Genomic DNA, 20,519 nt, shown 5'->3' with positions numbered 1-20,519 from the left:
TCATCTTCCTTTGATTTAGATCCGGTAATTGACATGGAAAACTCTATGGGATTACTTGAACATGATGTTCTTATCCCTTTTGAGTCCCTTGACATGTGTTCCTTCCAGAGAACTATTCTTGCTTTTGATGAAGACCTCTTGGAAGCCATGATCAAGGTGTGTCCATTGACATGTTTTTCTTCCAGTTGGAAGCCATGATCAGTGAGTGCGAGAATAGTTTGTTCCCGTCTCAACCTCGTTAAAAAATGAAACTGGATGTAGCGAGGACAGTTCCTGTTACTGAGTCAACCTCGTTAAAAAATGAATCAAGTTAGAGGATAGTTCCTGTTACTGAGTCAACCTCGTTAAAAAATGAATCAGGTTAGAGGATAGTTCCTGTTATTGAGTCAACCTCGTTAAAAAATGAATCAGGTTAGAGGATAGTTCCTGTTACTGAGTCAACCTCGTTAAAAAATAAATCAGGTTCAAGGATAGCTCCTTGTCTTGTGTCAACCTCGTTAAAAAATGAAACAAGGATAGGTTATATAGGTAGATTGTAGAGAGTAGTCCTAAGCATATTTCCTTGTCTTGTGTCAAGCTCATTAAAAAATGAAACAAGGATTTTAGAGCATAGTTCCTTGTCTTGTGTCAAGCTCGTTAAAAAAAGAAACAAGGAGTCATGAGCATAGTTCCTTGTCTTGTGTCAAGCTCGTTAAAAAATGAATCAAGGTTTTTAGAGTAAAGTTTTTTGTTAGGTAGATTGTAGAGAGTAGTTATTGTTAACACCCAGGTTGTTCCCTATGACTCCCAAGGGAATACGGCCGGGGTAACCACTAACCAATCTTTGGATTACAGTGCCTAGCCACACTGTAATCAGAGAGGGCTCTCTCTTTATAGTTTGTCTCTGTTATGATGGTGTTTTAGGCTAGTTATTATGCTCAGGTTTTTGGTTTATGTTTTGGTTGAGGGATATCTTTCTGTACTTGAAGTGTGCAATCTGCAGATGAGTTTATTTCATTGGGCAATGGAGTCTGTGGCTACAAGTGTTTTAGAAACCTTGAGGTGATCTACTGAGATTACAGGGCCAATTAAATATTTCACATAACAAAGTTAGATTATGATGGTGACATGTAAACAACCAGTGAAAAGCATTTAAGAATTTTTCACTAAAGCTGGGGTGTGGGGAAGAGATAGATGCCTCAGGAGCAAACTTGAATTCCTGAAAATATTTATCACAGTGAGAGATATAGCTTGAAAGTGTAGCAATCAAGAATTACACCTTATTTACTCTATCTGGAAGAAAACATTTATAACAGCTTAGATTGAGTTCAGGGTAATCTGTGATTAAATCCTGGAACTATTATTTTACTTTGCCATTAAGTGTAAAACTCAGAAACATGAAAGAACATGAAAGACTAGAAAAAATATAACACAGGTTAAAAGAAGACTTATTATAGCACAGGAATCCTGTAACAATCAGCCAGCCACCACAGTGCATCAAGGAACACAGAGCTTTGGAAATTCCATCCACCTTTTGTATTATTTCTCTGAGAGTTATACAACAACAGAAGTATAGAAATGAAATCAACAACAACCCCTTGCAAACTCATGCGAAGGGGACTTTATAGAAATGTTTATACAAAATATCTCAGGCATTGAGTCATCTGAGAGAGTAAATATCTTCATTACTTCGTACAGAAAAGTAGAAAAGAAGTTATTGCAGCTTTGAATGCAACATAACTGCTCTTTTAAGTCTGTCAGAGGATATTTTGACCTTTGGAGGTTAGTGAGTCGGTTGAACCGCTTTGCTTTAATGCTGGAAAATGTGTCTTTACATTTGCTGCGCTGTATTTTCTCGGCCCTGCCACCTGTGACTATGCTTGCTGCTGTGGTGACCGAATAGCCCTGCTGAGTTGGCTCAGCCTTTCATCTTTCCTCTGTATGCTTATCTACCAAAATTTTCCCTGTGTATGATCACTTATAAATTGGGAAAAACATAACATTACAGGTTCTGGCTTGATAATATTATCTGTGTCAATTTATTCCAGACTTCCTGTGTGGGCAATTGGTGCTTCACAATTGCCTCTATGGTTTCATCTGCTTCTGTATATTTATAGAAATTTGGAGGCACATCGAACAGATGATTGATCTCGTTCATGATAAAAAACAGGTTTTCCACCCTATTATATAGAGTCTGCCCTGATGCTGGCCCTGATTCTGCTGAAGTGCTGGGCTGTCCTGCAATTTGACTTGCAGCAAAGGCATTGACCCTTTTAGCATAGTTTTCATGGGTAAGTAGTCTTCCCACACTGCTTAGTAGGCTGGGGAGGCCTCTGTTTTGCAATACCTGAAACCTGTCCATGAACTTGTTGATTTCGGTCTGCATATCTTGAGTTCTCCTTTCTAATGTTCCAACCAGGTTTCTTAGTGTCCGGACCCTTTTAACCATTGAGATTGTCTCAGTCCTGTGAGCAATTCCCATGGTGGCCAGTTGAGAGCTTGTCCTGTTATTCAATATGTTGATCATTCTATTGGCAGCATCAGGCATGTTGCCAAGGCTTGCTCTTGCTCTGTGTATTTCCCTATTTGCCTTTGTAATGAGCACTGACTGCTCATCTATGGTCTCAATGAATTGCCACTGATCAGTAATTGACTGGCCAATATTGGCCCACAGGACTGTTTTGAGCTCTGCTGTCACCTTATCTAGTGTGAGATCTTTCTCAAGCTCAGTTATTCTCTTTTTGAGAGCTTTCATATCTCTTTCTTTCTCAGCCACATTCTGTTTGCTCTTGTCATATCTTTCATTTACTTTAGCCAAAGATTCTTTGGCTTGATTAAGCTCTAACATTTGAGCTTCCAGGACTTGAATTTCATTTTGAAGCTTTTGCATATCCAGACTATGAGTCTGCTCTGTTGTTGGTGCAGCTGTCGATGTAGTTGGTGCTGTAGGTTCTGTTTGCTGAGGAGGAGGAGCAGTAGTTGGAGCAGTTTCCTCAAGGTTGATTACTTCAGGAGGAGGCTTGGAGGTTTGCCCTTCTTCTCTTTGTTTCAAGGCTACCTGTAGTGCTGCTTTTGCATCCTCCGATTCTCCCAGCTTTTCCTGAGTTTGGATTAGCTGCTTGTACAGAGATATCAACAAGGTTGTGGCCTCTTGATCATGTCTTTGCTGGGAAACATCATCTGTTTGAGGGTGAATTGAGGCTGGGAGTTTTATCTTTCTCCTCAAAGCTGCCATGTCTGCATCCCTCAATTTTAATATCTCTTGTATGCCCTTGATGTCTTTGGGATCATGCCCAATCTCTATGATGATGTCCTCTAAGGACCTTATTCTATTGTCCTTTGCCTAGGATGATGCCCTCTCCAACTCTAGCTGAGAGGCTGTATTGTTAAGGCTATTTTGTAGCCTGTAGTTATCCAATGTTTGGTCTGCCAAGGAAGCATAGACCATCTCACCCGTTTGCTTATGCAGTTCTATCTTGTCCATTGGGTGGATATCCTTGGCAAGGACTTCCAGGTTAGTCCTCAAGTAGTCAGAGGCAGATTGGGGCTGCACTGTTGTTGGCATAAAATGACTCATGATCATTTTGCCTTCCTGCACATCATATGCAGACATGAGTCTTTGTTGATTGGTGGGAGCCATGTTTAACAGATGGTTATACAGCTGTATCTTGATGGGCTCATTTCTCCTCTTAATGTCAATGAACTGTTGTTTAATGCTGGGTCCACCTTCCCTTTGCTGATTTGAGGAACTCACTTCTCCTCCCATTGCTCTATCATGTTCCTGTTGAAAGGAACTTGCTGATGCTTCCCTGCTGGGTGGGACCATACCAAAAGACTGTCCTATTGGCATTTCTTCGTCTGAGAAGGGATTGATTCTCTGTCTTTTCTCCCCATGAGTTGCTGATGTTGTAAGGGGAGTCTCTCTGTCCCTTTTCCTGCTTGTATCCTCCTTTTGTGGAGTTTGGAGGATTGATGCCTCAGCTGAAGTTTCTTGCCTTGGAGGCACCGTTCGTTCAGGGATTTAGGGGCTTCCACTGTTTTCTCTTGCTGGACAGGTTGTTCCTGCCTTTGTTCTTCCTGTTGTTGCTGTTCTTCTTGCTGCTGCACTTCTCCCTGTTGCTCCATCTCTTCTTGTTGCTGCACTGGGGTTTCCATTTGCTCTTCTGTCATAGGAGGTGGCTGTTCCACCTGCTTTTCTTTGCTTTTGTTGGCTGTCTGTGGAGTATTCATGGCAACTTGCTGATGTGTTGTTGAGGATGAGGCAGCTGCTCCAAGTTGTCTTTGATAAGAGAGGGGGACCTGTCCACAAGTTTCTAAGTCAGCTTCTTTTTGAATATTTCTAGCCTCTCTTTCTAGCAGCTCTTCACTAGTAAGTTTCTCTTCTAGGGTACCCTCTTCCCAGCTCAATGCATTGGCATACTGCTCAATCTCAGGCTGCCTCACATGTGAATAGGTACCCAATTTGTATCTTATCCTCGTGAGGGAAACAAAATGATTGGGGTCATAGGGTATCCACTCAAAACTAGTTTGTAGTTTGAGAGCCTCTAGGATACTATTTGCCTCTTTCCATCCCTCCTCTTTTTTGTTATATAGGAAAGGGCCCAGCTGGCTCCTTACCTTCAACTGCGCCTTCTTGTTCTTACTTTGGAAGTGGAGGTAGTCGGCATTCCCAAATTACCTGAAATATTCTAGGGCAAAAAGTCTCATAGGGACATACCTTGGTAGCCTATAAGGCTTCAACTCACAGCCATATACTCTGATGACTGTGTGGTCTTGGTAAAAGTACCAATTACCAATGCTGTAGGTTTTGTTTAGATGGAGAATTCTCCTCATGTCATCAGTTAACCTTGGAGGAGAAACACCATACAATAATGTCATAGCTGGATGAATGAACAAGTCTATGAACTCACAGTATGTGTATGGCGATACAGAGGTGCAATGAAAAACAGAGGTCCAAAACACAACTGACCTTGGGTTCCCCTGGGCATTAAATTGCTTCAGGGGAATGAGGAAACTGCCTGGTTGATAAAACAAGAATAGATGGTAAATGTAGGAAGTGTATCTGAACAGTCTTTCCCTTTGCAGATTCATCAGCTGGTCATGGATCCTATCTGCAATATATGTGGCATAGTCATAATGTACAGCTGGAGGCTTTCCAGGAGAGAATATAGACAGCATTGCCATTATGATATCATCCACATCCTCCACTCCCCTGAACCCTAGGACATAGCTGATCAAATCCACTAGCATTCTGCCCAATTCATTTAAGTATGCATATCCAATAGGAGGAGTTCTGATGGCTTCAGAGCCTGGTTGTACAAATAGCTGGTTGATTTTGATGATCTGGTCATTTGACAACTTAGTCCCCTTCTTTATCAAGTTCTGCATGTAGAGGGGGGTCAATGGTTTTGCAGTGTGGAAATGAAGCATCTCATTTATGCTCTCTGGGGTGATATGAAACAGAATTGAGCCTGTGGGGCTGAGAACAGCTCTTTGGCATGGATCATAGCACTCCTGGCATCTGTGGATCAATTCTGGCATAGGATTTACCTGGGGGAGGTTGTAGATGGGCAAGTTTGAGTCCCAAATGCCTAGGATATCAGCTCCACTAAGGTGCTGGGCTTTCAACTCATTTAGCATCTGAATATTATATTTGGAGCCTAATGGAAAATAGTCTAACATTTGATAATCCATATCTCCCAGAGCTTTCCATTCTAACTCCCTATGAGGGGTATTGAGAGGCTTGATGTTTAGTGCAATTGGAGTTTCCATGGTCTATTAAGCTTCTGACTTGTAGGTGAATTGGTTGAAGTAAGCAGAACAACACAGAGGTGATTCCTTACAATGAAAGTGTGAATTTCAGGGACCAGAGGGTGAATTGAGCACACAACAATTGAAATACTGTTTAACAGATTGATAAAGACAAATAGCAGGGCTGACCAGAACTTTTCAATGGTGAATTTAGCCAGCAGAGGTTTCTAGCTCACGGTTGCGCGAGCTACCTGTGAATTCAAGTTGTTTCAGTCGACTGCAGGTTTTGTAAACCGTTCGTTGTCTTGGCAGAGGGAAATAGGTGCAGGTTACTGGATATTCGACGGTGAACTCGGTGTCTTAACACTCCCTTAACGGTTTGTTTGCAGAAATTAGGATAAAAACCAGGTGCAGAGAATAATTTCGAAAAATACCTTGCGGATTGTCACTGATAGTTGCAAATGCAGGTACGGCGGAGGCGCCCGTGGTTTCAGAGTTGGAGGTGCAGGTTGGCGCAGGTATGGTCGTCAAATTCATGCAGCAACAACGATAGTCTCTTTTGGCAAAAGTAGAAAAAACGCGAAATTTTGGCTTAAAATAGATTTTTGGCAATATTGGCGCGCTTTTCGGATGACGTCAGCATGACGTCATCAGGTGGGGTCGGAGTCGGATGACGTCAGCATGACGTCACCGGGTGATGTGGCAGGCCCTGGTTGGTCCATGGATGTGCTGAAGTGGCGGACATGTCAGCGTAGGGACGGACGAATGAGGTGATGCGACAGCGGGGTGGCGGCGACGTGGCTCTGACGTGGGCATGACGTGGGACCAGCAAACCGGGCGGTAATTGCAATAATGGTTACGGTTTTTCTCGGACCGCTTACGATACGGCCCCGGTTTTGTCAGAGGCCGCTCCGAGAGACTCGAGAGGGTGACACGTGGCCGAGGACTGACGTAACCCTTCGTCATTTTCTCGGGCGCTAACCGTCAGGCGTGGGGGCCGCTCCGATATCAATGAGAGCCGTCGAATCACATGGGTCCGATCCGACGGTTGACGGAAGGGCGATGTGATCGAACAATACGGAGGGGGGCGGGTTTAATTTATTATTTGTTTTGGAATATGCGCCCGGCGGAAAACATTAGGATATGGGTTTTGTAAGGTTTTCAATGTATTTTGGAAAATCACATATATGCACCGAAACTTTGGAAAAGCGGTAAAAGGTGGGTTTTTGGGTTTTTTCATAATTTCAAAGGGGTTATGGGTAGGAGGGGTTTTTACAAGGTTTTTTCTTTACAATCAAAGGCTTAATGGATGGAATGACTTCAAAGAAGGGAGAGGGGTGAGGTTTAGGTTCATCAAAGTGACCAGATGCCAATTTGACCCCTGAAAGAGGACCTATTGGCTATAATGCCAAGGGGAGGGATATTTATACAAAATTTGGGGTTTATACACCATGGTGTTAATAATATTAGGGGAAAGGTAACATAGGGGATTTACATAGTAGAGTTAGAGTTAATATGGGGGAAAATGTGAATGAGGGGGAAGTCACTAAGTTTATTTGAAACTTACTTAGTTTAGGGAGTAGATCAAAATGAAAAGAATTTTAGATAAGAAATGTGGCTTCTAAAAAGATTAAGAACCACCATGAAACCATAATCTCTTCCATGAATCTCAGCTGATTAGGGAGTGTTAGTAATGAAATGGAAAGGGGAAGAAGGGAGGTTAGACATGCTTCTTGCTTGCTGTAACTTGATGAAGAATGACACCTTCTCAATTCATTGATTTTGCTTTGGTAAATAAAGTTAGCACACATGCAACTTGTAAGAAATGACCTTTCTGCAACCCCAACTGCCTACCCATCTTTTGCCTAGCATTTTTTATTTCTTCTTGGAGGGTGCACTTGGACTTGCAGACCCTTACTTGCCTTTTCTTTTCTTTGGCTTTTTCCTTTTGATTTTCTATCTACTTCTGCCCTTATTTCTTCCAAGGTCCCAGATTAAGCTGTTGGGAGCCTTTTCTTCTCTACCTGAACTACTTGTCTGCCAAGATTAAACAGTTTGGACAGACTCCTTTCTCTATTCTACAACTGAAAATTTAAAACATGACATGATCCAGTTTAGACTGTTGGACCATTCATCAAAATTTGAGTCCATACCAAGCTATAAGCACAGATTGTATTCTTATGGAAATATGTGATCTTTGCATCATCAAAGCAGAGCATATTTGGACCTTTTCAGTGCCAATCATGAAATATGAAACCTATTGGTATAGGTAGCTAACAGTGGCTCCACATGGGGATGGTGTTTCATTTGAAAGACCAAGAACAGCAGGTCATATTGCCTTGCTCCTTGACTGCTCTTGCCAATCTTGTAGTTTGCTGCTTTGAAATGCCAAAATTGTGTGCTTCTCTTCTTGGTAGACCTCTAATTCTATTCACCTTTTGCTGGTAGTTAATCAAACTTGAGAAACTGCATTTCTATATGTTGACAGAAAATAATATATACATCTAGATATGTACAAGGAAAAACTCAGGGTGCACTTATGGGTGATATTCAAAATAGTGCTTCAGCATCCTGCCATTCACAGGACCTTCATCCAAATCGGTTTCATTGAGACTCTTAAGGAAATAAGTGTTGTTTCCTTGTACTGCTTGGACAACAAATGGTCCTCTCCAAAGGGAATCAAATTTTCCATGTTTTCCCTTATCCTCTCTTCTTGAATCCCACTTGAGGACTTTGTCACCAATGTTGAAATCTTCTGCCTTAGTTCTTCTATCAAAGGCCTTCTTTAATTTTTCTTGTAGAACTTGCACTCTGCTGAAAACTTGGTCTCTAGTTTGCTGTAAACATATGATTTGATTAATTCTTCTTTGCATATCATTTGGTTCAGCTTGGCTTTCTTGAAGAAGTTTCATAACAGGCACTCCTAGTGATGAAGGAAATTTGGCCTCTAATCCATAAACCAACTCATATGGGCTGGTCCCAATTGATCTTTTGGTTGTTAGTCTATCTGCCCATAGGGCATTCACAAGCTTCTTATGCCAATTCTTTTTGTTCTCTTCTAGTACTTTCTTTATGATGTTTACCAGACTTTTATTTGATGACTCAGCAAGGCCATTTCCTTGGGGATAGTATGCAGTAGAATGGCCCAAGGTGATGTGAAATTTATGGCAGAAGTTCACCATTTTCTTGGATCTGAAAGCAGCAGCATTGTCTGTTATTATTTTGTCAGGACAGCCAAATCTAGCCAATATGTTGTTCTCCAAAAACTGAATGATGGTGGAATCATTTGCTTGTCTGCATGGAACAGCTTCAATCCACTTAGTGAAGTAGTCAATGGCTGTTAAGATCCATCTATGTTGGCCTGAAGATGAGGGATGAATTTCCCCAATGAAATCCAAGCCCCATTGTTGAAAAGGTCTCTCTGTTGCAATAGGCCTTAAGGGAAGTGGCAGCAACTGTCTCTTTCCCTCAAACACTTGACATTTATGACATGAGGTGGTGAATTTCTTGACATCAGAGAACATGGTGGGCCAGTAGTACCCAGCCCTTAGTATTTTATCCACAATGGACTTCCAGTACAAGTGTCCACCACAGTCACCTGCATGAAATTCCTTTATGACATTGTCAGTTTCATTCTCAATTAGGCAGTTTAGTAATATTCCTTCATGGTTTTTCCACAATAAATTTCCATCCATAACACAAAATTTAGAAGCTTTCATTTTTAGGAACCTACATTTAGTTCTGGACAATCCTGGGGGAGCACACAGGTTTTGCAATACATAACATATATCAGAGTACCAAGGGGATTGTTCAAAGGCTACATTGATCTTTGGAGTCGCCAGCTCCGGTTCACTGTCCAGCTGGTTGATGTCTAAGGCTTGGAAATTTGCTTCTGTCATTAGTTTGGCCAAACCTTGCCCTTTTATTAGTTTTGTAGGTTTTATCTCAATGTCAAATTCCAAGATGTTGGCAATCCACTTTCCTCTTCTGCCCTCTAAATTTTCTTGGGTGAGAATGTCTTTGACAATAGGACTTGGCACATATGCTATAACATGGGAATAAAGGATATAAATCCTAAAGTCTTTAATGGCTTTGACCAAAGCATATGCTTGCTTTTCCATGATTTGATACTTTAAAGGTGCATCTCTAAGAGCTTTGCTAAAGAAAGCAATTGGCTTCTCATTTCCTTGGTCATCTTTTTGCAATAAAACAGCAGCAATAGTATGCTGGGAGGCAAAAGAGAAAATGATAAATTCTCTGTCAAACTGAGGATTGGTCAACACTGGGGTTTGGGTAAGGGCCTGTTTTATACCTTCAAAGGCTTGATTGGCTTCAACAGTCCATTTGACTTTTGAATCTTTCTTTAGCATGTTATTTAATAATCTGATTAGCTCTGCTAAGTTTGGGATAAACCTTCTTAAGAAATTGATTTTTCCCAAGAATCCTTGCAACTCTTTGACATTTCTTGGGTGGGGCATTTGTAGGATAGCCTGTATCCTATCTGGGTCAATTCTAATGCCATCTTTCGAAATGATGTGGCCCAACAGCTTACCTTCCTCTAAACCAAACAGGGATTTCTTGGGATTCAAGGAAATTCCATATTTTCTGCATTTTAGGAAGATCTGTCTCAAATGTTTTATATGTTCTTGGTCTGATTTTGAGAAAGGTGTAAGGTCATCTAGGTAAATGACAAGGAAGTCATGAATCTCTTTGGAAAAAGCAATATCCATTGCTCTTTGAAAAGTTGCCCATGCATTTTTCAATCCAAAAGGCATCTTTACATATTTGAAAGTTCCCCATGGGGTAGTGAATGCCGTTTTGTCTTGATCATCAGGGTGTACCAGGATTTGATTGAAGCCTGAAAATCCATCCAGTAATGAGATCCTTGAGGCCCCTACCACCCTTTGGAGAATGTGATCCATCTTGGGTAAGGGATAGTTGTCTTTGAGGGATACTTGGTTCAGATTCCTTAAGTCCACACATAGCCTAATTTCACCAGTCTTCTTCCTTGTAGGGACTAAGTTGGAGATCCATTCAGAGAATCTGATTGGTGCTATGATGCCAGCCTTGAACATTTTCTGTACCTCTTATTCCATTGCTGGGAGAAGCATAGGATTGATTCTCCTTAATTTTTGTTTAAAGGGCTTTTGATCAGGTTTGAGAGGGATTGTATGCTGGATAACAGAGGTGTCATAGGACTTTAGGTCCTCATAACTCCATGCAAAAACATCCTGGAACTCTTTAAAGAGGTCAATGTATTTAGGCTTTTGATCAGGAGGTAAAGATGCAGACAATTTAATTATTTTGGGTTTGTCAATTGTACCTATGTTGCATTCTTCAATGGCTGCATTTAAGGGCTGCATTTTTGGTTTTCTGGGAATATCATTTGAGTCAAAGATGTCTTCTAGTGGGGTTAGGCCTGTTGGTAGAAAATTGTCTTTCAACTCTATGATTTCAGTTTCAGCATTGGCCACTTCCTCACAATTGGTTGATTGAATTTGTTGAATGTTGTCCTTATTGAAAATAGTTGGATTTAGCATTTGTTTTGCTGTTCTAGGTGATATTGGGTGAGTAATCTGTTGAAACTGTATTTGTGATGGACTTGCTCCATCAAGTATTTGTGATTGACTTGCTGTATCAAGTATTTGTGATTGACTTGCTGTATCAGTGTCAATATTTAATCCTGCAAATTCTTGCTGCAGAGTTAAAAAATGGTTTATTTGCTTGTCATCCTCAAATACTTGCCAATCATTAACATTGTTTGGAATGGAGGGTCTGTGTTTTACCTCAGCTGTAAAACAATGATGAGGCTCAAAAGGCAGTTTGCAGGTACTTGCAAAGGTGGCTAAACTATGAGCATGCAGATTGTGGGTTCTAGGAATTTTAGTGATTTGGAATTCAGAGAAAAAGTTTAGTATCTCAGCAACAGCAGACCTATAAGTCCTTAGTCTTTTGTCATTGGTGACAAAATTTCCCTTCACTTGTTGGATAACTAAATCTGAATCACCCATGATTGAAACCCTGGCAGCTTGTAAGAACTTTACTAACTTGAGGCCTAGTAAAAGGGCTTCATATTCTGCCATGTTATTAGTACATCTGAAGTTCAATCTATAGGCTCTGCCCTCTGCATGACTATTTTCTTTATTGTGTACCCAAACTCCAGCTCCTACCCCTAATTTGTTGACTGAGCCATCAAATTCAAGGAACCATAGAATATCCTGTTGGGAAAGAGATTTAGTGATCTGTTCATGGGCTGGCAATGTGAGTAGAAGTTGTGGTTTTTCATCTAGCTTGTCTTCTAGGACAGTTTTATCATTTGATTGAGTATGCTTGATATTTAGAACAACAGCAGTATCTAGTGTTTGATTGACTGTTGTTTCATGGGTGGTAATTCTTTCATTTGGGTCTTCCTCTTGTATGAGTATCTTGGTTTCAACCTCACCTTTTGAGGGAGTTGTGTTGTCATTGAAGAGAATGTATGAGTCTATGTCTGAATGGACAGCATATATGGGAAAGTTTTGAGGCTTTTCTTCACTGCTGACCATATATTTCATGAGTGTTTCTCTGTACAGTCTTTTCGGTTGCCCAAAAACAGAGATGGTGGCATATGACATGTCTAATTGTAAGGAACCTTGGAGTTTAGCTCCCCAAGATCTTGATAACAGCATCCCATACTTAGGTGGAATATCAGCCACTACCACATCCATTAGGATTGTCTTGTTTGGGTATTGAACCAGAGACACACATAAATCTTTTATGAGACCTAGACACTTGACTTGGCTGGAGTCAAAGGAAAACAGGTCCTTGTATGGTCTTGTTATGTCTAAATTCAATCTTTCCATGACTGCTTTTGGCATGAGATTGTGAGAGGCACCTGAGTCAAACATTGCATTATGTAATATTTTATCATGAATATGTAAGCTGACATAGAAAGGTAATACCCCTGTGACTACCGTTTTTCCATCCACTTCTGGGCCAAACAGGAGTTCTGGGGTGTCATCCAGCACATTGACATCATCTTTGTTGCTAGTGAGTTGAAGGGACTTCTTGATCTGTAGTTTATAGATGTCATGCTTGGCTAGTTCTGAGAGAGGAATAGCTATCTTTAGTTTGCCAATTTCTGTTTCTAGATCAAAAGGTTTTTCAGATTGGGTCTTGGGGTTATGGATAACAGTCCTTTCCTTGTTCATTAAATCTTCTTCTTGATTTTTATCTTGACTTTGGGACTTGCCTCTTTTACTCATCTCTTGGGGAGTAACATTTAAATTAGGCTGAGAAGGTGAAGTGGCCACAGGCTGCTGTTTTAAGGACAGTGGTTCAGTGATCTCTTCAATAATCACTTCTTCTGCAGGTGAATTTGTTTTGTCATTAGGTTCTGTGACTATGACTCTTTCAGGCTGCTGATTATCCTTTATCTTTTCAGGCGGATTTACATTCACAGTTCTGCTCCTCAGCTTATACTGTTTATGGACTTCATAGACAGCAGTATCATAGCCTTGTTTGAAGTCAAAGGATTCACCCGATTTAGTTTGGAACAGTTTGATTTCATCATCCTCATGATCTTCTTGTGTTAAGAAAACTTGACTTTCACCATCTAGACCCATTAAATTAATCTCAGGATCTTCATTGGGCTCTATTGATGTGGAAGTTTCTGCATAATTTTCTTGGAAAGGGGGTCTTATGTCTTGGTCAGCACCGACCTTGCCAACATTTGGGTTTTGAGTTCTCCTAAAATTTGGATTCCTAGGAGGGTTGTTTTGTGGTGCTTCCCATGATGATTTTCTTTCAACCGATTCCACTCTATCACCCAATCTTTTCATTCCAGTGAGAATTGCATCTAGCTTTTGATCAAAGGCAGAGGGTTCCTCTTTGAAAGCAGTCCTCTTTTCCAACCTTGCCCTGTTTCTTTTGGCAATTAGGTTGGCTTCCACTGTGACAGCAACCCTTTGGGCCTCTGCAAGGGATTGAGGATCTCTTTCCTTCAATTGATAGGCCATGTCAGGGTCAAAACCATCAGGGAATTTGTACAAGGCTAAATCAGGAGGAGGTCTTAGATTTTGTGGAATCGCGTTATATACATTGTTAAATCTTGCACAATACTCCAAAACAGTCTCTTGGGGACCTCTTTTGATAGTGTCATATTCCCCAAGTATGTGCAGAGGATCTTTCTTCTTCTCCCATCTACTAGTAAAGGCTTGATACAGTTCATCAGGAGTTGTGATGGAGTTTGCATTCAGGGATCTAAACCAAGTTCTTACATCCCCAGTTAGGCTTTGAACAAACATCCTCATCCTGACACTGTCATCATCTATTTCATAGGTCTCAAAATGGTCTTGCATTCTCTTAGCATGCTGGACAGCTGTCAGAGGGCCATTGGAGTCAAAATATGAGATTTTGGTTTGGTAATCTTGGGGTAGAGCTGCAGCATTAGCTGGTATCTGCAAGGGTGCATATCTGTTGGCCATATTTACAGGGTTTAGAGGATTAACAGGGGTAGCTGGGATAATAGGAACAGTGGGTACCACAGGGGTGACAAGTAGGGGTGAACCTAGAGTGTTGGTCAAGGGGATATGTGCAGTGGATGAAGATGTGAGAGGAGGACTTTGAGATGTGGATGGTGAACTAGGGGAATTAGGGGTAGACCGGAAGAGGACCTTGCATGGGGTAGAGATAAGGCTGGGATGATCTGAATCTGAGGTTAGATCAGCAGGCTGCTCCTGCCTTTGCTGCCTCCTAATGTTTCTAGGGATGGTATTTGGATTATCAACAATGATGGGTGGATTAGGGTCAGGGTTTGCCCTAGTATGTCGTGGATTTTTCTTGGGAGCCAGCTTCTAACTGTTTTTTAGGGTTTTATAGGAAGTTTTTATATCTGTAAGGACTGGATAAAGATTTTGGAATGGCTATATATATTCCAAAGCTGAGATGAAGACTTACTGAAAAAAGCTCTTCCCTAAAGCTGTCAATGTAACACAGAAACAGCTTTAAAGGCTTCCTGACTGATATACAGGCTTGGTCTATAGCTTTGGGAGATAGATAGAAATTGGAAAATCCTAAGAAGTCCCCAGTGGAGTCGCCAATTATGTTAACACCCAGGTTGTTCCCTATGACTCCCAAGGGAATACGGCCGGGGTAACCACTAACCAATCTTTGGATTACAGTGCCTAGCCACACTGTAATCAGAGAGGGCTCTCTCTTTATAATTTGTCTCTGTTATGATGGTGTTTTAGGCTAGTTATTATGCTCAGGTTTTTGGTTTATGTTTTGGTTGAGGGATATCTTTCTGTACTTGAAGTGTGCAATCTGCAGATGAGTTTATTTCATTGGGCAATGGAGTCTGTGGCTACAAGTGTTTTAGAAACCTTGAGGTGATTTACTGAGATTACAGGGCCAATTAAATATTTCATATAACAAAGTTAGATTATGATGGTGACATGTAAACAACCAGTGAAAAGAATTTAAGAATTTTTCACTAAAGCTGGGGTGTGGGGAAGAGATAGATGCCTCAGGAGCAAACTTGAATTCCTGAAAATATTTATCACAGTGAGAGATATAGCTTGAAAGTGTAGCAATTAAGAATTACACCTTATTTACTCTATCTGGAAGAAAACATTTATAACAGCTTAGATTGAGTTCAGGGTAATCTGTGATTAAATCCTGGAACTATTCTTTTACTTTGCCATTAAGTGTAAAACTCAGAAACATGAAAGAACATGAAAGACTAGAAAACATATAACACAGGTTAAAAGAAGACTTATTGTGCTATGAAACATGCAGGAATCCTGTAACAATCAGCCAGCCACCACAGTGCATCAAGGAACACAGAGCTTTGGAAATTCCATCCATCTTTTGTATTATTTCTCTGAGAGTTATACAGCAACAGAAGTATAGAAATGAAATCAACAACAACCCCTTGCAAACTCATGCGAAGGGGACTTTATAGAAATGTTTATACAAAATATCTCAGGCATTGAGTCATCTGAGAGAGTAAATATCTTCATTACTTCGTACAGAAAAGTAGAAAAGAAGTTATTGCAGCTTTGAATGCAACATAACTGCTCTTTTAAGTCTGTCAGAGGATATTTTGACCTTTGGAGGTCAGTGAGTCGTTTGAACCGCTTTGCTTTAATGCTGGAAAATGTGTCTTTACGTTTGCTGCGCTGTATTTTCTCGGCCCTGCCACCTGTGACTATGCTTGCTGCTGTGGTGACCGAATAGCCCTGCTGAGTTGGCTCAGCCTTTCATCTTTCCTCTGTATGCTTATCTACCAAAATTTTCCCTGTGTATGATCACTTATAAATTGGACAAAACATAACATTACAGGTTCTGGCTTGATAATATTATCTATGTCAATTTATTCCAGACTTCCTGTGTGGGCAATTGGTGCTTCACAATTGCCTCTATGGTTTCATCTGCTTCTGTATATTTATAGAAATTTGGAGGCACATCGAACAGATGATTGATCTCGTTCATGATAAAAAACAGGTTTTCCACCCTATTATATAGAGTCTGCCCTGATGCTGGCCCTGATTCTGCTGAAGTGTTGGGCTGTCCTGCAATTTGACTTGCAGCAAAGGCATTGACCCTTTTAGCATAGTTTTCATGGGTAAGTAGTCTTCCCACACTGCTTAGTAGGCTGGGGAGGCCTCTGTTTTGCAATACCTGAAACCTGTCCATGAACTTGTTGATTTCGGTCTGCATATCTTGAGTTCTCCGTTCTAATGTTCCAACCAGGTTTCTTAGTGTCAGGACCCTTTTAACCATTGAGATTGTCTCAGTCCTGTGAGAAATTCCCATGGTGGCCAGTTGAGAGCTTGTCCTGTTATTCAATATGTTGATCATTCTATTGGCAGCATCAGGCATGTTGCCAAGGCTTGCTCTTGCTCTGTGTATTTCCCTATTTTCCTTTGTAATGAGCACTGACTGCTCATCTATGGTCTCAATGAATTGCCACTGATCAGTAATTGACTGGCCAATATTGGCCCACAGGACTGTTTTGAGCTCTGCTGTCACCTTATCTAGTGTGAGCTCTTTCTCAAGCTCAGTTATTCTCTTTTTGAGAGCTTTTATATCTCTTTCTTTCTCAGCCACATTCTGTTTGCTCTTGTCATATCTTTCATTTACTTTAGCCAAAGATTCTTTGGCTTGATTAAGCTCTAACATTTGAGCTTCCAGGACTTGAATTTCATTTTGAAGCTTCTGCATATCCAGACTATGAGTCTGCTCTGTTGTTGGTGCAGCTGTCGATGTAGTTGGTGCTGTAGGTTCTGTTTGCTGAGGAGGAGGAGCAGTAGTTGGAGCAGTTTCCTCAAGGTTGATTACTTCAGGAGGAGGCTTGGAGGTTTGCCCTTCTTCTCTTTGTTTCAAGGCTGCCTGTAGTGCTGCTTTTGCAGCCTCCGATTCTCCCAGCTTTTCCTGAGTTTGGATTAGCTGCTTGTACAGAGATATCAACAAGGTTGTGGCCTCTTGATCATGTCTTTGCTGGGCAACATCATCTGTTTGAGGGTGAATTGAGGCTGGGAGTTTGATCTTTCTCCTCAAAGCTGCCATGTCTGCATCCCTCAATTTTAATATCTCTTGTATGCCCTTGATGTCTTTGGGATCATGCCCAATCTCTATGATGATGTCCTCTAAGGACCTTATTCTGTTGTCCTTTGCCTGGGATGATGCCCTCTCCAACTCTAGCTGAGAGGCTGTATTGTTAAGGCTATTTTGTAGCCTGTAGTTATCCAATGTTTGGTCTGCCAAGGAAGCATAGACCATCTCACCCGTTTGCTTATGCAGTTCTATCTTGTCCATTGGGTGGATATCCTTGGCAAGGACTTCCAGGTTAGTCCTCAAGTAGTCAGAGGCAGATTGGGGCTGCACTGCTGTTGGCATAAAATGACTCATGATCATTTTGCCTTCCTGCACATCATATGCAGACATGAGTCTTTGTTGATTGGTGGGAGCCATGTTTAACAGATGGTTATACAGCTGTATCTTGATGGGCTCATTTCTCCTCTTAATGTCAATGAACTGCTGTTTAATGCTGGGTCCACCTTCCCTTTGCTGATTTGAGGAACTCACTTCTCCTCCCATTGCTCTATCATGTTCCTGTTGAAAGGAACTTGCTGATGCTTCCTTGCTGGGTGGGACCATACCAGAAGACTGTCCTATTGGCATTTCTTCGTCTGAGAAGGGATTGATTCTCTGTCTTTTCTCCCCATGAGTTGTTGATGTTGTAAGGGGAGTCTCTCTGTCCCTTTTCCTGCTTGTATCCTCCTTTTGTGGAGTTTGGAGGATTGATGCCTCAGCTAAAGTTTCTTGCCTTGGAGGCACCGTTCGTTCAGTGGATTTAGGGGCTTCCACTGTTTGCTCTTGCTGGACAGGCTGTTCCTGCCTTTGTTCTTCCTGTTGTTGCTGTTCTTCTTGCTGCTGCACTTCTCCCTACTGCTCCATCTCTTCTTGTTGCTGCACTAGGGTTTCCATTTGCTCTTCTGTCATAGGAGGTGGCTGTTCCACCTGCTCTTCTTTGCTTTTGTTGGCTGTCTGTGGAGTATTCATGGCAGCTTGCTGATGTGTTGTTGAGGATGAGGCAGCTGCTCCAAGTTGTCTTTGATAAGAGAGGGGGACCTGTCCACAAGTTTCTAAGTCAGCTTCTTTTTGAATATTTCTAGCCTCTCTTTCTAGCAGCTCTTCACTAGTAAGTTCCTCTTCTAGGGTACCCTCTTCCCAGCTCAATGCATTGGCATACTGCTCAATCTCAGGCTGCCTCACATGTGAATAGGTACCCAATTTGTATCTTATCCTCCTGAGGGAAACAAAATGATTGGGGTCATAGGGTATCCACTCAAAACTAGTTTGCAGTTTGAGAGCCTCTAGGATACTATTTGCCTCTTTCCATCCCTCCTCTTTTTTGTTATATAGGAAAGGGCCCAGCTGGCTCCTTACCTTCAACTGCGCCTTCTTGTTCTTACTTTGGAAGTGGAGGTAGTCGGCATTCCCAAATTGCCTAAAATATTCTAGGGCAAAAAGTCTCATAGGGACATACCTTGGCAGCCTATAAGGCTTCAACTCACAGCGATATACTCTGATGACTGTGTGGTCTTGGTAAAAGTACCAATTACCAATGCTGTAGGTTTTGTTTAGTTGGAGAATTCTCCTCATGTCATCAGTTAACCTTGGAGGAGAAACACCATACAATAATGTCATAGCTGGATGAATGAACAAGTCTATGAACTCACAGTATGTGTATGGCGATACAGAGGTGCAATGAAAAACATAGGTCCAAAACACAACTGACCTTGGGTTCCCCTGGGCATTAACTTGCTTCAGGGGAATGAGGAATCTGCCTGGTTGATAAAACAAGAATAGATGGTAAATGTAGGAAGTGTATCTGAACAGTCTTTCCCTTTGCAGATTCATCAGCTGGTCATGGATCCTATCTGCAATATATGTGGCATAGTCATAATGTACAGCTGGAGGCTTTCCAGGAGAGAATATAGACAGCATTGCCATTATGATATCATCCACATCCTCCACTCCCCTGAACCCTAGGACATAGCTGATCAAATCCACTAGCATTCTGCCCAATTCATTTAAGTATGCATATCCAATAGGAGGAGTTATGATGGCTTCAGAGCCTGGTTGTACAAACAACTGGTTGATTTTGATGATCTGGTCATTTGACAACTTAGTCCCCTTCTTTATCAAGTTCTGCATGTAGAGGGGGGTCAATGGTTTTGCAGTGTGGAAATGCAGCATCTCATTTATGCTCTCTGGGGTGATATGAAACAGAATTGAGCCCGTGGGGCTGAGAACAGCTCTTTGGCATGGATCATAGCACTCCTGGCATCTGTGGATCAATTCTGGCATAGGATTTACCTGGGGGAGGTTGTATATGGGCAAGTTTAAGTCCCAAATGCCTAGGATATCAGCTCCACTAAGGTGTTGGGCTTTCAACTCATTTAGCATCTGAATATTATATTTGGAGCCTAATGGAAAATAGTCTAACATTTGATAATCCATATCTCCCAGAGCTTTCCATTCTAACTCCCTATGAGGGGTATTGAGAGGCTTGATGTTCAGTGCAATTGGAGTTTCCATGGTCTATTAAGCTTCTGACTTGCAGGTGAACTAGTTGAAGTAAGCAGAACAACACAGAGGTGATTCCTTACAATGAAAGTGTGAATTTCAGGGACCAGAGGGTGAATTGAGCACACAACAATTGAAATACTGTTTAACAGATTGATAAAGACAAATAGCAGGGCTGACCAGAACTTTTCAATGGTGAATTTAGCCAGCAGAGGTTTCTAGCTCACGGTTGCGCGAGCTACCTGTGAATTCAGGTTGTTTCAGTCGACTGCAGGTTTTGTAAACCGTTCGTTGTCTTGCCAGAGGGAAATAGGTGCAGGTTACTGGATATTCGATGGTGAACTCGGTGTCTTAACACTCCCTTAACGGTTTGTTTGCAGAAATTAGGATAAAAACCAGGTGCAGAGAATAATTTTGAAAAATACCTTGCGGATTGTCACTGATAGTTGCAAATGCAGGTACGACGGAGGCGCCCGTGGTTTCAGAGTTGGAGGTGCAGGTTGGCGCAGGTATGGTCGTCAAATTCATGCAGCAACAACGACAGTCTCTTTCGGCAAAAGTAGAAAAAATGCGAAATTTTGGCTTAAAATAGATTTTTGGCAATATTGGCGCGCTTTTGGGATGACGTCAGCATGACGTCATTAGGTGGGGTCGGAGTCGGATGACGTTAGCATAACATCACCGGGTGATGTGGCAGGCCCTGGTTGGTCCAT

Source organism: Pinus tabuliformis, chromosome 4_2, assembly GCF_031772625.1.
Source record: "Pinus tabuliformis cultivar Carrire ecotype Pingquan chromosome 4_2, CPIR1, whole genome shotgun sequence".
Lineage (NCBI taxonomy): Eukaryota > Viridiplantae > Streptophyta > Pinopsida > Pinales > Pinaceae > Pinus > Pinus tabuliformis.
The sequence above is the reverse complement of the archived record's forward strand: the minus strand, read 5'-3'. Positions refer to the sequence as shown.